This window comes from Poecilia formosa, unplaced genomic scaffold, assembly GCF_000485575.1.
Source record: "Poecilia formosa unplaced genomic scaffold, Poecilia_formosa-5.1.2 Scaffold409, whole genome shotgun sequence".
In the NCBI taxonomy this organism is placed as follows: Eukaryota; Metazoa; Chordata; class Actinopteri; order Cyprinodontiformes; family Poeciliidae; genus Poecilia; species Poecilia formosa.
The window spans coordinates 234,180-243,603 of record NW_006800348.1 but is presented as its reverse complement, the minus strand read 5'-3'; the positions used below and the strand labels follow the sequence as shown (position 1 = coordinate 243,603).

Sequence of the window (9,424 nt, the reverse complement as noted above, 5' to 3'; positions counted from 1 at the left end):
TATATATATATATATTTGGATCAAACCCTCCCTCATCCTTGCCTCCCTTGAGAGAGATGTACTTTGAAGTCTCCGGTTGTCATGGTGAAGAAATGACTGAGGAGTGTCTGTGTTTTTAGCATCTCTGCAGCAATCCGATGAAGTCTACCTCTAGAATGTTTAATAGGCTTAGTGTTCTCGCCGTATGGTCTCCAGGTACTGCATACGGTTTGCGCCTGTTATTCTGTAAATGTTTGCGTTCCTCTGCCGCTTCCAAGCTTTCTGCTCGGGAGAGACGAGGAGTTTTCGTCGTGTGACTCATAAAGCGTTCCCTCGTCTTGCCGTGTGACAGAGCTCCGCTCCTCCCCTGCGCTCACCCAGCATATTGTGACGGCCTCTGACTCACTGTTGTGATTTGCTTAAACGAGAAAACACCCCAAATTCTCACGACAAGGAATAAAGAGTTAAGGGTTTGTTTCTAGTGGAGTTTTCACCTCGAGCTGTAGCCTTTTCTCTTAGAGTCGACCTCTAAAATTGTGACTTTTTCTATTGTGAAGCAATAAAACGTGGAGCAGAGAATTTGTACATTTTTAGCTTTCTTTTAGTATATTTTACAAACTTCAAAGAAATTTGATAAGATTTGATGCAATAAACCAACAAAAAGCAGCAAATATCTGAAAAGTTGAATGAAAATATTTGTTTTGTCGTTTTTTTGTTGTTTTTTTTTTACAAATTAAAATCTGGAAAGCAGCTATGCATTGTATCCATTCCAAATTACTTTGAGACCCTTAAGAACATCCATTGTCACTAGCTCTGTTTCCATTACAAGTCTAAGACTTCGTCAATATTCCACTACTTTTGAAAAAACAAAATTTTTCAATTGCGGTGTTTCCATTGCGTAAGAAACGAAATTAAAATTACACATGAATAAGTTTGTTCACACAATAAGTCATTAAAAATATGCTGCTCCAAGATCCTCCAACTACTTCCTGTCATCGTCTTCTTTGTGGTTTCTGCCAGTAGTCACATCCGGTTGTCGATGATGTGATTCTGTTGCAGCTTTTATAGAAATAAGTTAATTTTGACATGACCAAAATTACCTCGGCCCACCATAGTGCCCAAACTTCTTAACAAAAGATGAGAGTTGCTTTTTTCTTTCTTTCAAAATTGGTGAATTAATTTCAAAATGTCAAAATTGAAAGAATTAAGCACTCCACAAATATGGAACAATGGCAAAAACATTGTCGAAAGAAAGCCTTTGTTACATGACGGAAGGACAAAGTTCAAAAGCCACCACCGCACTAAAGGACACAGAGAAAAATGTGAACAGCAAAAATCTTCCCATCAGTCAATATTAAGGTTTTTCACTTTTTCAGTTGGAACCACAGCGCCCTCTTTCTCCCACATGCTGTAAATCACTGTAGAGTGTTTTGGCATAAAAACTTCCACCTAACTCTTAAACTTGAAAATATCAGCCTGCATCTACTCTGGTTACATGTTTATTTCCCAGGGTGCTGTTAGAACCTGGAAAGAGTGCTTTTGTGTTTTATGGACAGACGGTGCGGAGCAGCAGGACAGGAAAGCTCAGGGGTCCTCCATCAGAAACCGGCTGTCCATTAAGGAGCCCGCCATCAACTCATGCCACGCTGCACCTGACCTGCATGGCAGCACTGCAGAGGGAGGAAACTAAGCTGATGGGACGGAGCTGAAGGTTGGGAAAGCAATAGAGTTAATGCTGAAAGGTAATTCAAAGAGAAATGTCGAAAGTATGTAAGGTTTAAGTAAATGTATGCAAGTTCCATTAACAGGCATTTGTGTTCTTCCATGAGACGCTAGACGTTCGACCTGATGTGACGACGGGACCTCAGCAGAACACAATAAATAACTGAGCTGACGTTTTAAGCTTTTCCTACCTGCAGGTAAAAAGACAACAGATACTGGGAGAGCTTGATTTCCTATTGTTTGGTGGAAGGTTGAGTCCATTTAAAGTCACAAACTTCCACCATCAACACCCACGCAGAGAACTCCTACACATGTCTTTGCTTTCTGCTGCTTGGTTTCATTACAAAATAAATACAAATCCACGTGTGTTGTGACAGAACATGTGATATTTTTAGTTAAAATTTTTAAACATCCAAGCTGCTCTGTGCTTGTTTTGTATTTTTTATTTTTACTTATTTATTTATTTTTTCTTTTTAAAGGGCCAGAGTTATGTATTTTCCAGGCACATAGTGAAATTTTATCACACAATCAAGTGACTATGTTACCCTCAGTTGTTATAAAAATGCTACATATATGAAATATTACTTAAAAGAAATTTGACTTTGTAACTCAAGGCCTTGAAATTGGGGCTCTGTCTCTTTCTGAAATTCTGCCTTCAGGAAGTCATCACAACATGGCTCCTCTGTTAACCCTTCAGCAACATTTTTACCAGCGTTGCTCTGAGGAGCTGCTGCTATAATGAGCTCAGCACATACTAGGTGTTTCACTAATTGCTTCTGGCTAGTCTGAAGGAGCTGAGTGGAACTGGGTGTGGGGGAGGGAAGCTCAGAAGCTTGGAAAGTGCAGTTCAGAGGAGGAGCTTCATCCTCAAAGGCGGAGCTAGGACCACCAGGGCGTTTTGCAGAGCTGAATGGTTGCCATGGAAATTAAAAGGCTTCTCAAACATGCATGAAAGAATCAAAGCAACACTCTAGGCATGAGGTTTTCAGCAGTACAATATTTAAAATGATCAGTGGAAACAGAAACTACGTGGTTTGGAAAAAGGTTGCATTTCGATAAAAATGTGGAAAAGGTGAAACAAAGCAACTGCAGAAAGCAGACTGGAAACTTTCCTGCTGTATTTCATATGAGAAGGGACTGGAAGAAAAGGTTGTGCTAAAAAAGACAAAGACAACGTTGTTTTCTGCTCTGTTTCTTGTCTCAGAGGGGAGTTTTTACAATCATTGTGTAAAGAGAAAGAGCAAAAAAAAAAACAGATGGCATCAGATTCTCGGCGCTCTGCATGCTTTAACCCGGGTCAGGCACGCATCTGCAGAGCTCACGTGCCCATGTGGAGAGCCTGTGTGTGCACATCACACAGATCAGACTGCAGCGCAGCAGCAGCAGCCAGTACTGGCTCACTACCTGGCCCTGAGCTCCAGGCCCTGTCTGCTGGTTCTTGCGGTCTGCAGTCCGTGACGCTTTCCCCCCCTTCTCATCAATAAATAATATCACAGTGAGGCTGGCAGAGCGCAGAGCAGCAGCTGAGACACTGTGTGACTGTGCTGCTGCTGAGTTATGTGCGACTGAACACTTACTATGATGAATCAGGTGTGTTTACAGGAGATAATGTGTTGCTTTCCTTTGGGTTCTGGTAAATAATAGTAATAATAGTAATGCACTCGTTTTACTTTTAAAGCTGCAGAACGTAACTTTTACAAAGAAAAATATATAGTTTTTGTGCATTTATTGAAACTGTGACAGTATAGCATGATATGGATAATATGAAAAAAATTTGAGCTCATATGCCATCTCCCAGTACTAAGTAGAAACAACCAATCAGAGTCAGGAGGAGGGTCTTAGCGCTGTCAATCGTAATTGTGTTTGTGCCGCTCAGTGGTGCGCCTTGCTCTCTGCTACGATACAGCTTCTTGCCATGAATGCTAAGGCTAGTTAGCAGACAAATGGTTTCTGTAATGGTAAATTGTTTCTCCGTCGTTAGCACATTTAGCAGCAGGTACAAGAGTTGATTGACAGCGATAATACCCTCCTCCTGGCTCTGAGTGGTTGCTTTTGGTCGCAGCAGTACATTTCTTCAAGCAGTAGCTTAGGAGGTGGAAGAGATCGATCTTTTCACAAATGATCTGTTTCATATCAAAATGCAAATGGTGTAAAAAAGGCAACTAAGTACAACAGCTGGTTGAAGCACTGCAAAAAGAAAAAAAAAAAAAAAAAAAGGCATTGCAGCTGTAATTGCAGCCACAAGCGGCTTTACACACGGTGTTGGGTCAAAAAGAAAAACAAACACGTCACTTTTCTGATTTTCATTGGTAAAAAAAAAAAGAAATAGTAGAACCCATTCCTTTTCCTCTCACTTCAAATCATCCAATACTTGAAATTTGCATCAGAAACATGCATACACACAGGCTGAAAGCTCAATTTGCAAAAAATACAACCGTAGTTCATAGTACAGTGGCATTTCAGTCATGTTACAACAGCGCCACCCAGTGGATATTTACAATATTCTGTTCTACATTAAATTAGACAAAGTATCAGATTAAGGGAAATCCATCCAATCTTTACAAATGAATGTAAACGCCTGTGAACTGACGGTAAATGACTGGAGAAAGGAAAGAAAAGCAGCATCTTTTGACCACATTTTCACTATTAAAACAAACGTTTCTGTTTTATAAAGAGTTAGAAGACATACAGCCTCTAATTTTCTGGGGGGAGGGTTGTTTTTTTTTTTGGTTGTTTTTTAAAGGACAGGTACTCCAGGGAAATGGGGGAGGAAAAATAGCCCACTGGTGGTTTAAACGGGAAAGGAAATGTTTTCAGCCACACTAATCCAGCAGAGAGTGATGAACAATCTGCAACAGGAGAACATTTATGTCTGTATGGAATTAAAAAAAAAAGAAAATCAATTAATTTACTAGACCTTGCTAATAAACAGTTTATGAATTTTAATCATTCTGAATATGTCTCCAGTATCCCTCCTTTTTGACTTTGCGCTCTTCTACGCTAAAGTCTGTTTATCGTTTATGTATTTTTCTATTGCCAGATTATTATGCATGGGGCCCCAGTATACATACATGCATTTGCATGTATGAGTCAGTTGGATTTTTGTTGAGGGTGAAACACATCAGAGCTTGTATTATTCTCAGTCTTGGCCTCAAGCGTAACGTCGGGGTTTCATTGTTGAAAACAAAAGTCAAAATCCTGTTTCTTGCACGCAATCCTGACCGATGAAGCAGATTCTGATCAGTTGTTTAAACAAAAATATTTTTTTTATTGGGGAAAACACAAGGTGATAATAAGATGACTGTAGTGATGGGCGAATATGATTCAAACTACTCCATGCTCCAAGAGAGGTTTGATACAGAACATTGGTTTAGGCTTTGAATGACTGGATTAAATGCTAAAATCCCAGATTAATCATCTCCCCTCTCAGGGAGGGAGTCCCACTGAGAAATTTGTAAAGACACAACAAAACGGAGAGGACAGAGCGGACCATGAGAGCGAGATGGCTGAGTGGGCTGAACTGACAAGAAAAGGTTGTGACTTGTGATTAGGGCAGAGAGGATGAAAGGAGTCAGAAGAAAGAGAGAGTCTGGCTGATTGGTTGCCATGGTAACTGCTGATGAGGAGCGCAGGGCTGAATAAAAGAGCCGGCATCCTTCGTTCTTGTTATGGATCCCTGTCACCTCGCGCTCACCGAGCGACGTGTTTAATCGACAGAGTCGCACCTTTGCCCTCCACGGGCCGGTCATCAGTCAGTTCCACTCCTCACTAATGCATTTGGCAGCTCGTCGGTTTCACATCGCACACGTTTTTGTATCCAACGAAGAAAATATGAGCAGATGGAAAAAGCAGTTTTAAAAGATGATTTAATTTATCAAAGGGGGCGCAGGGCGAGGAAACCAGTTGAGACCAACCAGGCACTGAATGAAAATGTTGTCCCCCTTGTTCAATCATGAACAGTCATAAACCGTATTTTTAGTTCAGTTTCTCTGGCCTGATCAATTCCGGATCTGCCGAATCAAGAAGTTATTGAAGCAGAACCCGTCTGACAACACGGAGTAGGCCAAACGATCTGAGAAGCAAAACGTCATGCCAAAATGTGAAGAAATTTGGAAATTGATAGGAAACTGAAACCCCTTCTCCACGGGCGTGGCCTTACCAGATTCTTCCTCAATTAGATCCTACTCGGTTTCTCCTGTGTTTTTGGAACGACCTCAGGGGTGGTGTAAGCCAGACCCAGCCTGGCGATACACAAAAACGACTTGATTTGCAAGAAAACTCCATTTGTTGATTGACCTGCAGAATCATTCTCAAACAACATCTTAACCGATCTGCGACGAGACCAACGTTTGTGGCCAGATGGTGAAGTGTGACTTTATAAATGTATGGCACAAAACTTCTCACTAGACGGAACAACCAGCAAAATGCTAATATATCAATAGACTTTGGAGAAACTGGTCACCCGAAGGTAAACATACGAAATGGCTTCATTGGAGCGCTGACGTTGAAGAAAAACTCATAACTACTCGTTCTCTTTTTTTTTTTTAGCTCACAGGCCACAGAGACCTGTTGCCATAGCAACTGACTGACAAGAGCTCCACTAATGTATCAGGATTCAACACCAAAAAACAAAACAAAACAAAACAAAAAAAACACAAACATTTCCCACCCAAAGAGCAGAACATTCAGTCTGTGGCATTTTTATGTTTTCAATTTTGATATTTATTATATGATTATTAAGTGACCATGTGGACACAGTGATGGTTGATTAGCTAATCTAAACATCTGTTCTAATGATCTGTCAGAAAGTGGGTGTGAGGGTCACCTTATTTCTTTTAACTGAACCAAAACACATCAAGTTCTGCACCACACCTACATGGTATTGTTGTCAAAGTCAAGCTAGCATGACTGACCTACATTCTGCTCTGTCACCAATTCTTTTTTAATTAGAACATTTTTCTGACCTTACCTAGTTGTCGTAGAGTTGACAATCAGTAGCAAAGCACTGAATCCCATTTGTCCCTTTACATAACATGCACACATTTAAGATTTAGTGCAATATGTCAACAGCTTACCAGCTAAAACCAAGGAGAATCATGGTCAACGAACAGTTCTTTGCCCTCCGGCTTCCTGCTGGAAGGCGGGATCTCACACGCGTTACATCACGTTGCAAAATATCTATGCATGGCAAGCTGTAATGCGAGGTACGCCTGTAGTGTGAACTGGTTTACTCATGCAGCAACATCTGTTAAAGGAAACGTCAGTTGTGTCTGCCACGATCAAATTGTTAGTGATGTTTGTTATTTACAGTAAAAGACAGAGAGAAAGTCAGGTTTCTATCCAAACCCCAAATGTTGGTAAAAAAAAAAAAAAATCCTCAGTAACCAACAAACTTCACTTTCTCTCCTACCCAAATAAACATCAGATGCCCTCTTTTCAGAGTCTGACCAAACTCATCGCAACTTTAACAAGTGCAGCAGCAGCAGCAGTTGGGTGAGATAAGTGCACGATTTATTTTTTAACACTTTATCTTGTGAAGTGTTTCAGATGTAGGGCTGAGAAAATCCTCTCTTAGGAAAGAAGAAAATTCTTAAGATGGAATCTGACATCCAATCAGCAGCAGTGAAGCTCTGGGATGTGAGTAATGAGGCAGACTACCAAACCCCAGGATTTACTTTGACTCCATGCAACGAACTCCATTTTGCAGAGACGAGCAAAGAAAAAGATGAATATTACAGAGACACACCTCGTTACGGCGTTGAACCATGATGAGGCTGTTCACTTTCAAATCTTTTACATCCTCATAAATAAAGCAGATCTCATTGTACAATACAATAACAATAAGTTGCTAATCCTTCACTACTGAATCAGTTAAGCTGATAAAATAATTTTTAGATGGTAAATTAAATTACTGTTCAATTAATGACAATTATCTACTGTCTTTAATAACGTTCTGTATAAAGACTTCAGCAGATGCTTTTCTTTCTTTAGCCCTGGTTGCTCACAAGGGTTTTTTTTAACACCGTACAAGCAGACAGAAATACACCGTCTCTCAAACACACACGCACACACACACTCGTTTATGTGGAGTGAAATGATGAACCGACTGACACCTGAGCGCAGATGTGTGGGAGGCATTTGGCAAAGTGGTCTAATAAAAGGCCGCTACTCTGCATTGTTTCCGAAGGTAACACATGGAGCGGGGTGGTGAAACTACCACGGCGAAGAAAATACTTTAAAATGACATCTGAATTATTTTTCTTAGACGATCCAAAATCAGGTCTAAAATAGAAAATAATAGAAAAATTGTTTATTATTAGAAATATAACTTGACTTTTAGGCATCATGCATGTATATTAGAAGCACATCATCTTCCTGCATTTTCTGAGTTTACTAACGCAAACATGTTGTGGTGCCACCATGACATCAGAAGCAGTTGTGTTTGAAAGTGATTAAAGCTGTAACTTTGAATTAAAAACATAATAAATACGTTTTACATATTTGTTAGGGTCCTAGCGCTGTCAATCATGCTTGTGTACTCACTGTTGATGTTCTCCCCTTTTCTTTCCGCTACGCTACAGCTTTTTCCCCACAACAAAGCCTGCTATGCATGCTAAGGCTAGTAAGCATAGCCACCAATGATGGTGGACAAACGGTTTAACTGGAATGGTGAGCTGTTTCTCCAACATTACCACATTGAGCAGTGCGTTCACAAGCATGATTGACAGCACTAAGGCCTTCCCCCTGGCTCCGACTGGTTGTTTTTGACCGGGGATGGTGCATTTCTTCAGACGACAGTGTTAGCGGAGGCTAGCAAAATCCTGTTTCAACGCCAAGACGAAGGTTTTAAAGAGAAACTAGAATCAAATGAAATCTGCCCTGTCAGCTTTTAGTGAAAACATTGATCAGAAAACTGGTCATAAATCTCTGATTACAACAAAAATATAGCAAAAAACTTGATTTCTGTATTTCTGACATGAACGGATGACGTATGTCAACCGCACTCCACCTCAGTTCTAGTTTAGAGAACAGAGAGTGCTCAGGGACTTCCTCTGCCCTCTGAGTCATCTGTCTGACCGCTCTCACAAACAACGGAGAACACGATTCAGACGAGAGACGCAGCAGCGTTCGAGTCCGAGAACTCTCTGTCCTCCACAGAGGCCGACTTCTGGGGCTGTCTGTTTAACAAGACTCCAAATCCCAAATTAGAAACCTGAATGCGTCGGTCTGCAACGTAACCACCTGAATGAATCATGGAGTTTGCAAATGAAACATAAAGTATTAAAGCAGCTGTCGCCCATTTACACATGCTGAGAAGTCACTGGTGTTGGAACATCGTAGGATGTGTGATGCCCTTGTGAGAACGTCAGCCAGGCTGTCCCCAACTCGTCTCTTGGTCCTGAAATATTCACCAGAGACGATGGTTGTACAAGATGTGAAAAGAGAAAACCGGCAGAGAAGAAGCTGGAGGGTCAGACAGAGTGTAAAATCTCAGATTGTCCCTGAGGAAAACGTCTGCTGCAGGGACAGGATGAGAACGTACAGAACAAGGGTGTTCAAAGTGAGGCCCGGCGGCCATTTGCATTTCCACTCCAAACGCAAAAATTACGTAAATTAAGACAAAACGACTTTTATATTCAAATCTACTTTTAAAAAAACACAAAATGATCATCTTTTCCAACTTTTCCTTCTGTTTCAATGCTATCTGCTACTGAGTTTTTTT

The 9,424-nt window shown here is 40.8% G+C and overlaps 1 protein-coding gene across 4 annotated transcripts in view; it reads right to left on the bottom strand.

Moving 5' to 3' along the window:
• The window catches only part of plppr2a (phospholipid phosphatase related 2a), a 38,452-nt gene that overhangs the window by 21,431 nt on the left and 7,597 nt on the right, over positions 1 to 9,424 (bottom strand). The gene's annotated exons all lie outside the window — the stretch shown is intronic.